Below are 10,541 nucleotides of genomic sequence, written 5' to 3' on the forward strand. Positions count from 1 at the left end.
AATATCTGCATCAGAAATTCTCCGTACCTGCACTATTAAATGTTTAAAGGACGTGTGGAGTCACTGGTGCGTGAAAATGGCATCCGAGTGAGTGCAGGGAATAACCTGAAGAAGAGTTGACTTGTAGTTATTATTGAATGGTATGTGCTTGATCTGTATTTATAGCATTTTAAACTTGAAATTTCTTCAATAAATCCTTATAGAAGACGAGTGTGCTTGAATTATTTACTTAATAACAGCCTTCACACATCTTTCTATTTTAACACCTCCGTGAACTTTTTATAACTCCACTTCTCATGCCACAAGCTCCACGGAGGACTGTTGATTCAAGATCAGACGCTGCTTCCAGTTAAGAAACCAACAATGCTGCATGAAAGCTGTGCAGAAATCACAGAGCTGCATCAATGCATGCTTTTAATAAGGGATTTTTTTTTTAAGAGAAGGCAACAAGATATTCCCTGTCATCAATACATTATGGCAACTTAAAAGCTACACATCCCTCATTTTGAGATGCATGAAATTGTGATCATGAACTTGAAACACAATCTTTCTAGTTGAGCAGAGTTGGGGATGGTATTGGTACAAAATGCCATGCGTGATGTGGCTGACAGTTGAGACCGAATGTGTGATATTAGAGTTAATTAAAGCTTTGCGCCCCATCTACTGCAAATGCTTGCACTTCTGCAATTAAGAATCAAAGGCGAGGGCTTAGTGTCAGGGGGGTGTCTAATACATGGTTTTAACAGGAATGGGACCTGATTTGCCGAGCTCCTAGCGACAAGCATTAACAACAGCCTCAAATTAGAGGGACATTAATATTCATAAGTAAAACAATTCATCCTGTGAATGTGTGATGAAATGGAATCCTCTGAGGTGAGCTCTTGTGTCCAGGCTGCCATCGTTCATTAAAATATGCCATTACCCATGAAGTGCTTAATCTTTATGAAAGGGTGGAGAAAATCTGTTTGAACCTGCTCTGACAGAAAGGTGGAAATTGTAACATAGTTCTGCACCTTACATTATGTACATTCTTAAATATAATGTCAAACAGAGGAGTTTCCTTTGTACCATGTGCTAAATTGCCTGAATGAAAACATATAATCTTTGCTTGTCCACATTGATATTTTTCTGTTATTTTCTAGTATCCTGCCACTTACAGCACAATCTAATGTGTGTGTGTGTGTGTGTGTATGCGTGTGTTCTTATTCCAGTCTCAGCTAGAGTCTCTGCCACTAGCCTGTAATTATGATCCTCGAGGTAATTTTATCAGGCTCATTAGCTCTGATGAGTAAACGAGAAGCGTGCCTCTAATTTATTGGCCATCCAGGCTGGAGACTTAATTCTCATCAGAGAGATCATAATATTTGTACAGAGAGACGGATATCCAGGACATAGACTCAGCTAAAAGGCTCCTAGACCTAACACTGAGGCCGAGACTTTGCGACTTAAGACTAGTAATTACAATCAAAACATAATGTTTGTAAGATAATTAGGCATGTGCTGAAATGATTCCCATCTTGACGAGCAGAAAAAAAACATTCCTTTTTTAAAGCGATTGTTTGCATTCTGCAGGGTCTTGTGACTTCTTTTTTTTTCCCCCCTACGCAAAATTAGATTCTCAAACCTCTGCAAACAAAATAGCATTGTTTTTATTCCTCCTGTTCAACGGAGATGATCCATTTTCTGTGTCAGAAAATGTGTTAAGGGAGCGGGGTAAATATGCTTACAATTTTCAGTGTGTAGAAATTTGCATTGAGGGGAAATTATGCATGCTGGCTAGTGGAAATGAAATGTATAAAGTGCATGACTGGTAGACTTGACAAGTGCAGCTTTCATCCATCTCAAATGAATAATTTTCACTTCCCTTAAACATCCTTAATCCAACCATGTTATCAGCGGGCATGCAGGATTCTGCCAGACTTTCTCCTGAACGGCACAGCAACTTTCAACTTGCCTGAGATTCTGCACTGCAGTTGCTTACCACATGGTCTTAGGGACTCACTCTTATCCTTTCCCGCTGGTTTTGTGGATCAGTAAAATTCCTTCAAAACACAATATATACATAAGGCAAGTCTTAATAGATAGCAGAATGTCTCACTCTACCCTCCTGTGTGCTGCCTCAGAGGTCGACTTAATGCACTGTATTTTACCTCTGATTCACATTGGCAGAAAACTCAGAGGAAGGTGTCTAAAAAAACCCTATTTGCTCCTTGGCCCCTTTGTCCTCTATTTCAAATTTCACTGACAGACCCTTCCATGCTGGTGTACCGTGGTTTAGGAATTCATATGACCGTAAAGGGATAGAGAAGGATATTCATGGTAAATTACTCATTTACAGCTTGACATTCAGCTTCCAAATGTGTTATTTCTTAAACATTTCCTTGTCTCCTTTACAGTAATACATATTTAATATAATGCTATATTGTGGCAAATACCCCTTTACATCCAAATCCTTTTTAATTTGTGCACGTCAGTAGTGTGTTTTCCAAATGCGACTGACAATAAACAATTAAATATGTAATTGCTGTTTATGCTGCTAATCCTTATGATAGCCTCTTATATTAAGGGGTTACCTGGCTATTTTCAATATCCACTTTCACAGAAGCCTCAAATTGTGATAAGAATATTAACCTCATCAATTTCAGGTAACTTTCAACGCTTTAACATCTTGTCTTAAAGACCTGCGTGTTAGCAGGAGTCTCAGCCTTGGCATTTAGTGACATTTTAAGCCTTTTAACAGAATCCAGACAGGGATTTGCAGTTTCCACCAAAGGAAAATAATTTATATCCTCCTTTCTCAGAAACTGTGGGTAGAGGGATTAAATGCACCAGAGAGATTTGTATGTGGTGCAAGTAAAACAATATTGTGACTCAGTTAATACATTTTCTACCATCTACTTTCATGCGTTGCGGAAGTCAGGAGCTGTTACTCATCGTGCTGAAGTTGGCTTTGATGCTTTTCTTGTTTAATTTTCTCATTTTTAAGGTTTTACGAGTGTAGGTCATAGTGATGACAGCCCTGTGGTCCTCGGCTCCTCTTCTAACAGTGCTATGAGACACCTTAAATAAGTGTCTGCAGGCTCCAAGGCAATAAAGAGTCTAACCCAGACCAATTATACTGCTTCATTTCCTATCAAACTTCCTTAAAACCTTTGGAATGAGCAAATGTTTTCACCCCACTTAGAATTATATTTAAAACATGATGATGTCCTGTGCACAAAGGGAGGGGGGAAAAAAACATTCCTGAATGACAGTTTGCAACACAAAAGGTCTTTTCTGCACGTTGGATGGGTTGTGGACTGTGTTTCTGCCAGTGTGTGTGATGGCTGCTGTGTAGTGGAGACATGCAGGGCTCTGTTCTCTCTGTGGGCAGGCAGCTTTGATGCACTGCCTCTCTTATCTCATGCCTGGCAAGGTTAATGAAGTGGTGGCACTTTTGGAGGAAGCAGAAATGGGATGAGTAGCAAAGACCAGAGGAAGCTTGGAGATGAAACGTCCTGCTCTTAGCGGCTGTAAGTGGCAATTTTGGTGAATTACATAGACAATAAGAGAGGTTTCTGTCATCCTCTTAAACACAACAGTCGTCTGAATCGGGAATGGCAGATTGCATCTCTTTCAGCTTGGTTCATATGAAATTACATTAGCATGTAGGCATCACTTGTAACTTGATCTGTCAAACATCTCAGCATAAGGCCAAGATGGCTTTTCCTTTGCAGCATTTAAGTCAGGTTTTGTGCTTTGCAAATGTTGTGAATTGTATTCTGGGGCACAAAAGATTATTGTGAAATGTTAAAGTTGTTTCCCATCTTTTAGAATCACATCCGTCCTCATTTGAATCAGGAAAGATCGAGTGTAGTGAAGTGTGCTGCAGTCCTTTGAAGGCCCTGTTTAAAAGCCACCGTGCCTATGTCATGGGCAACAAGTCTCACTTTAGAGATGGACTTGGCTTATTTTATTTGTCATAAGTGTCTCGGAAGTTGGCTTTTGGTTTCAGCTTAAACAAAGGCCAGGAAAGCCGTGCTAATATAAATATAATAACAGGTGATGTACTGCTAATGCTCTGTATTCCTTAGCATTTTGGTTTTTAATATTCCTATTCCCTTTGCATCTATAAGAGCTAATAGGTAAACAGTCATGAATGGAAGAAATGAAGCAGGTCTACATGCCAATGAATTAGCATATAGATGAGTTCATCTCATACAAATAGTGCTCTTTTGCCCACAACTCCCTGTGCTGAGCAAAGATCATGTATGTAAAGTATGCATGCAGGAAATGTAAATCCGTTTCAATCATCATTCAATCTAATAAGATTTTTTTTCTCTCTCTCCCTCTCTCTCGCTTGACGGTCGTTGCTCAAATGTCCGGAAATATTGAGAGGGCGGTCAAGCTATTCCCCAAAGCGGCTTAATTGTTTTAAAAAAGAAAAATCAGCAATGTAAAAATAAGGCACGCACAGACAAACATAGAATGATCGCAGGTATATAAAACTGAGGCCAATTTCATGGCAGCATTTGCATGCAGATCAGACAAAGGCTGTATCAAGTTTTAAGGACACTAAAGCACTTCAAGAAAACAATGCTCTATTTTCTAAAGCTGAAAATTCTATAAAAGGAGTGCCATTGACCGTATGTTTTATATTTGATCCTCATTAATGTAATTCCATAAACAAACACCACCTCTGTGAAACATAAGTATTTGTATCATAGCTCATGTTAATATGCCCAAAGAAGCTTATAGAATTGGGTCAGCTAATTAAGCAATTAGCTTACTGCAGCTCTGTGGTCAGGCTGCTACTAATCTATAGCATTGTGAGCCTCGATGTGCCAAAAGCGATGAGAGGCTTGTGTGTCTGTGTCTCGCATCCCGTCTGACAAAGGATCATGTTTGAAGCCATCCGCTCCCTCGCCAGAAAGGCAGAAGACTTGTCTCTGTTCCCTAATGCTCACGTTTCTCATGCAAATCCCCCGAATTGAATAGGTTGTTTATTGTCTAGTCAATATATTGAGACATTTATGTAGTGCTGTTGAAGTGTTTGCTCTCTGAATTTGTAAGTATGTTAACACACATGAAATCCCAGACAGATTAGAGTTTGATAGCATTAAAGCCATGATGAATGTTGGTAGCTTTTAGCAGAGCCCACCACGAGGCTTCTTAGCAGGCGTCTGACGAGGGCAGAGTTAGGCAGCGCGACTGTAGAGCGTTAAATACATCAGTGATGTGATTTGATTTAACTCTTCGTCTTGGTAAGCCACCAAGTAAAATAACCTCCAACTTGTATGTTGAGCAGAAACTGCACTTGCTGTAGGCCTGGCACATTTTTCAACACTGTGGTTTAAACCGAAAGGGATTGTTGTACTGTATGTTGGGGGTAATGTTTCCAAATGATTTATACTGAAAATGTGCAGGATGCAGTGGTTAGCTTAGCTTGTTCTAGTTTCATAAGCGGGATGTCCGTGTGTTCATAAGCGAGATTGATAAACAGGCACACGTGTGGTGCATTGCCCAGAGTAACATTGGTTGTTCCATGTTGCCTTGTTTGAACTGCTTTCATAACATTTACATGTACATATTACATTTTAACTATACCCTTTCTGATTTATTGCGACTTTGGGATAATGCAAAAGGTTCTTTTTATTTTCTTGGGATTTTGTGGGATACATTTGCATTTGTTCAATTTACAAGGAATCCATCTTCATAATTTAACATCTACCTTAGGATGTCATTATGGTCCCTAACACCAGACTATTCTATTGAGATAAGGCCCAGTTAAGTCTCACCAACACTGGAGTCACTTTTGTCCAATGACTAACAAAACAATAAAGTGATTACACCTCTGCATGGTTTGGATGCATTTCCAACAGTATAAAGATCCAAGAAGACAAATGATGTTGGCAATAAGACGTGAGCAACCATCAGGAAGAACAAGAACTTCACTAAGACAAATGAGGATGTTGCCTGGTGAGTAGCATTGATTGGTTAAGGGATTGATTTATTGGCTGACAACTTTGACTTTGTCAATTGACAATTTGACACTTCTTCAGCACTTCACTATATATTGTGAAACAGTTTTTCCCCTCCAAGGGGCCAGTTTTAAAGATTGAGAGATTTTTTTTTTAATTTTATTTTAGTGCCAGTTTATAACTGTCTGTCTGTGTTAGCAGTAACTATAAAGACTTCATCTGAAGTACATATGCATTTGTATTCAGGGTATGTGGTCAAATGGGGAGAAGATGCCTTTCAAAGAACATACAATTAAAGTATAACTTTAACTCTGGAAACAGTCACCAGCTGCTTCTAAAATCGCTCACAGCTTTGACTGAAGTTTTAGGCTGGTACGAAATCACTGCTGAGGAAGAAACAGAGGTTGTTATTATTTTTCTGTGAGTTAATCACGATGCACATCAATGCAAATACTGTAGGCAAACATGCACTCCATGCCACAGAAGATTATTTAACAATCAAAAAGTTTCAGTCTTATTTGGATCTGTTAAGTGAATGTCTGAAAAACTGGAAATTGCATCTTTATTTATGCATTTTGCAGACTAATAAGCTAACAGAGCTTTCAGAAGGCGTAGTTAACCCTCCTCAATCTTACTCTTTTTGTTGTTGATGCAGTTGCTCTAGTTTCCCTGCTATATATTATGCACATAAAACTCCTTTGAGAAACGACTTTTCAACACTCTCAATTGTGACTATGGAAATACATAAGATTCAGTTTCAGGCTGTATAAAGGGAACTTGATAACTTGTGATGAACTGGCTCTGAAGGTAATACTTTGCTCTTCCTGATTGTCACATGCACTGTTGAACGAAGGATAATGTTGTCATTTACAATAGTTAAAAGCCTGAGATGTTATAGAAGTCTCATATATTTTTGCACTATAGCATGCTAATAACATTTTGATGAGCGAGATCTGAGGGAGAAGTGTACCTAATTGAAGCAAAAGGCTTGAAATGCATTGTTAACGGGTCAGAGAGGCACCACTTATGGCCATGATGATGATATGCAAGGTGTGGAAATGCATTTCCAATCTCCCTGGCTTGAGCCCATCAGTTTCCATTCAGAAGTGTGTGCACTTGTTCATTAAGCTTATGCGTATCATCAACTGGTGCACTCATTCTATCAGGCAGATATGGCAGGGATAAAACGATGTGAAGGCTGGAAATTCAAACAACCATTCTCATTTGCAAAGGTCATTAAAGCCTGGCATACATTAGAAAATCTGCTAATTATGAAATGGCTTAACTCCACATTCAGCGGGATTATGTCTGCTCATTTAGAATATGTTGATCCCCTCCCGTACTCGTCATAAGACAGTTGATGTATGGGACTTGTGGCACAGAACGAATGTTCCCACTGCTTGTCGGTCATCTTAACTGACTGTAAGAAGTCCATAAAAGTGGCCGTCTTGTTCTGAATGGATATCTGCACCAACACCACAAAACAAGACACACAAGTTTTAGAGCTGCTGAAGAAATCTGTAATAATGATGCTATTCAGCTCAGCCCCGAAATCATGTATTTTTATTACTGTCATTACTTAAATAAGTTGTCTATTAACAAATGCTGGTAACAAAATCTTCAAGCAGTATCGGGGATCAAGTTTTGTACTTGAGAAATGCATGGAGCTTCTCTGGTTTTTCAAGGCTCGGTATGATTTTAGTTAAACAGCATTATTTACATTTTTCTTAAGCGATTTCAATCTGCTTTATATAAATATAATTTTAAAATATGCTTGTAGTAGTAACTATAACATAAGCCATGCTTGTTGAAGTCATTTAATATAAAACATTAAGTTAGGGGACTGAGCTGAGTTTGTGCAAAAGTAAAAAGAAGCAAAACGAGAGCTGTCTTCAAATCTGAGACTCATTATTTTAGCATGACATTACTACAGAGATATAGGACTGCAGTGATGTTTCCATCTCTTATAATTGGACACATACTGTTGTTGAACCAAAATGTGTGATGTGGTGAAACATTAAAAACAATGACAATGTTTTTTCTTTAATAAGTTTTCAGCTATAGCATGCTCCAGTTGATTAAAACTATGAAAGATGTAAAAGTAAAACTTTGATTGATATTAAAAATGTGCAAGATTTTCGACTCCAAGAATATCAATACAGTTTAAAATGGGAGTCTGGTTTACTTCTGGGTTAAATCTAAATCTACGCAGTAGCAAATCGCAAAAGCCTATATGAAGCCTGACACTCCAACCTTATATGCTTTGTTTCTGTTGCCATGGTTTCAAGTACTAGAAACAACCAAAGAATATGGCAGAATCAGAGACTTGGGGATAGCTAGCATAGCCATTGCACTGCCAACTAGCGTTTCTCAGACAAGGTATTGCAGAGGTATGCAGACACACCAACTCAATAGCCTACAGTACTGAAGACAATGTTACATTCCTAGCCACAGCGTAGATTTAACAGAGAAGTAAATAAAACAAAGAAAAAGATTGAATAAAAAACAATGTTTTTTTTGTGTTTTTTTTTTTACCAAAAATATATATTTATTTGCATTTAAAAGTCTTCATGTATGTGATCAGCAAAACTCAGGACAGATTTTTTTTCCTGTCTTGCATTTTCTCTAAACTAATTCAAGCTCTTTACTATTGATAGTATAACTCAAACTAACTGCTTACTCTTATCCAATAATGTGTTTTGTTCTTTGTTAAGCATCTTTGAGTACTTAGAAAAGCTCTATATAAATCCAACATATTATTATTATTAATCCCATAATTAATTGAGAATCTTCCCAGACAATTTACATTGTGAGATTTAATCTCTTCCATGGATCTTATGCATATGTTGTCGCTGACCAGACCTCTCAAAATATCCACCACAACGTGGGCCTTGTTGGATCATATCACTCTGAATTTTGTCTATTTAATAATCTGATTGCCAATTAAGACAGGCGGCGATGCTTAGATCTATAAAAGGTTAATAAGCCTCAGCCGCAGCGTGTTTCTCTTGGGTAAATGTCACTTAGACGTAGGCCACCATGGGTCAAGATCTCCCTCCAGATCTAAATTTAATCACATAGCATCGCCTGGCCCCGTCCTCACCCTCATTAGTCCTCGGCTTGTGCCCTGGCACCCTCCTTCCTGCCCCTAACTCTAACCCAGCCATGCCATCAGCTATCAGCCAATAGAGATCCAAAAGCTAAGATCAAGTCCAACAATTCTGCAGGTCTACAGTGGATTTTCTTGGCATGTGGTTCGGCAGGAGTGTCTTGCACCAGGGGGAGCTATGAAATCTAACCGAACCATCATATGGGTGTGACCTGTTGGCTGAGCTCTCACCTGTGCCACCTGTCGGCCTGCCCCACATAATGACAGAATGACCGGAACAATGCAAGCAGACGTCTTATCTTAATTTTCTCCTCAGAGTTTAATTAACCTGCTCATAAATTGGCCGAAAGAAGAAGAAGAAGAAGAAAAAAAAAGCCTTTCACACTTCAAATCACAACCAGTGAGACTTAACGGATCATTGTGAGATTATTGTCCTGTTCAAAGTTGCATCCTGACAAAAAAAACCTTCCTTATTATAAATGGATACATTTCCAAGTTGTCTATAGGCACACCGCAGGGAAAGTGTTGTCATGTGCCCTTGCATGTGTTCTAAATGTGTCACTTATTTAAACACTGTGCAGCAAACATGTCAAAGGTGCAGGCGGTTTGCATGGAACAAGAATGCAAAACCATTAAGTTCTTGAATGTTAATACGAATTACGCACAAAATTGGTAATAATTCTTGTGCCCTACAGAAATGATTAACATAATTCTGATAAATAGGCAGATGGCAGAATGTGTGAATTGAGGTAGATTTATCTTAATTAATATCTTGAACCTACTTGGAGAAAGGTAAATGGCTCCACCGGGGCCAGAGATGTTCCTCTGTCTTGTGTGTGTATATTTCTCACGGCCTGACATGTAGTAGTGGCCTGAGGATATTAAGTTGCTCTCAAGGTATGCATCAAACCCAGGCAGCCTGCTGATAATGAACATATACCCAGGCAAGTGAGCTAAACACACACACACACACACACACACACACACACACACGCACAATCACATCCCTGACTCTTAATCAAAAAAAAATAAAAAATAAATATTTAAACAGTCTCTCTATTCTCAGCTGCAGTAAGCATGCATTATCATCGTCCTTTTAGTGAGCTCAAATTTCTTCTTGCGTTACTGCTGCTGGTGAATAAAGTGTGAATTTCTTTAACTCATCACAAATTAAGGCAATTAAAATGTTAATTATTACAAGTAGAAAAGGGACAAAGGAATTCAAATAAATTGATGTATTGACGTTTTTTTAATTAATTCATTCGGGTTCCTACTGTGTTAGGATAATTATGCTTAAGTGTTTAATTACATATTTTGATGGGATCCTCAATTACTCAGGCTTAATAAAATATCATTAGCCTGTCTCCCAGGTTCTAAGCTGTGGAGACGTACAGTATTAGAGGATGTATTTAAATAAAATATTAGATTACAGGCTGGTTGGGATATGTGGCCCTCAATCTCCACTAAATCTC

This window comes from Symphodus melops (genome assembly GCF_947650265.1).
Source record: "Symphodus melops genome assembly, chromosome: 17".
Taxonomy (NCBI): Eukaryota; Metazoa; Chordata; class Actinopteri; order Labriformes; family Labridae; genus Symphodus; species Symphodus melops.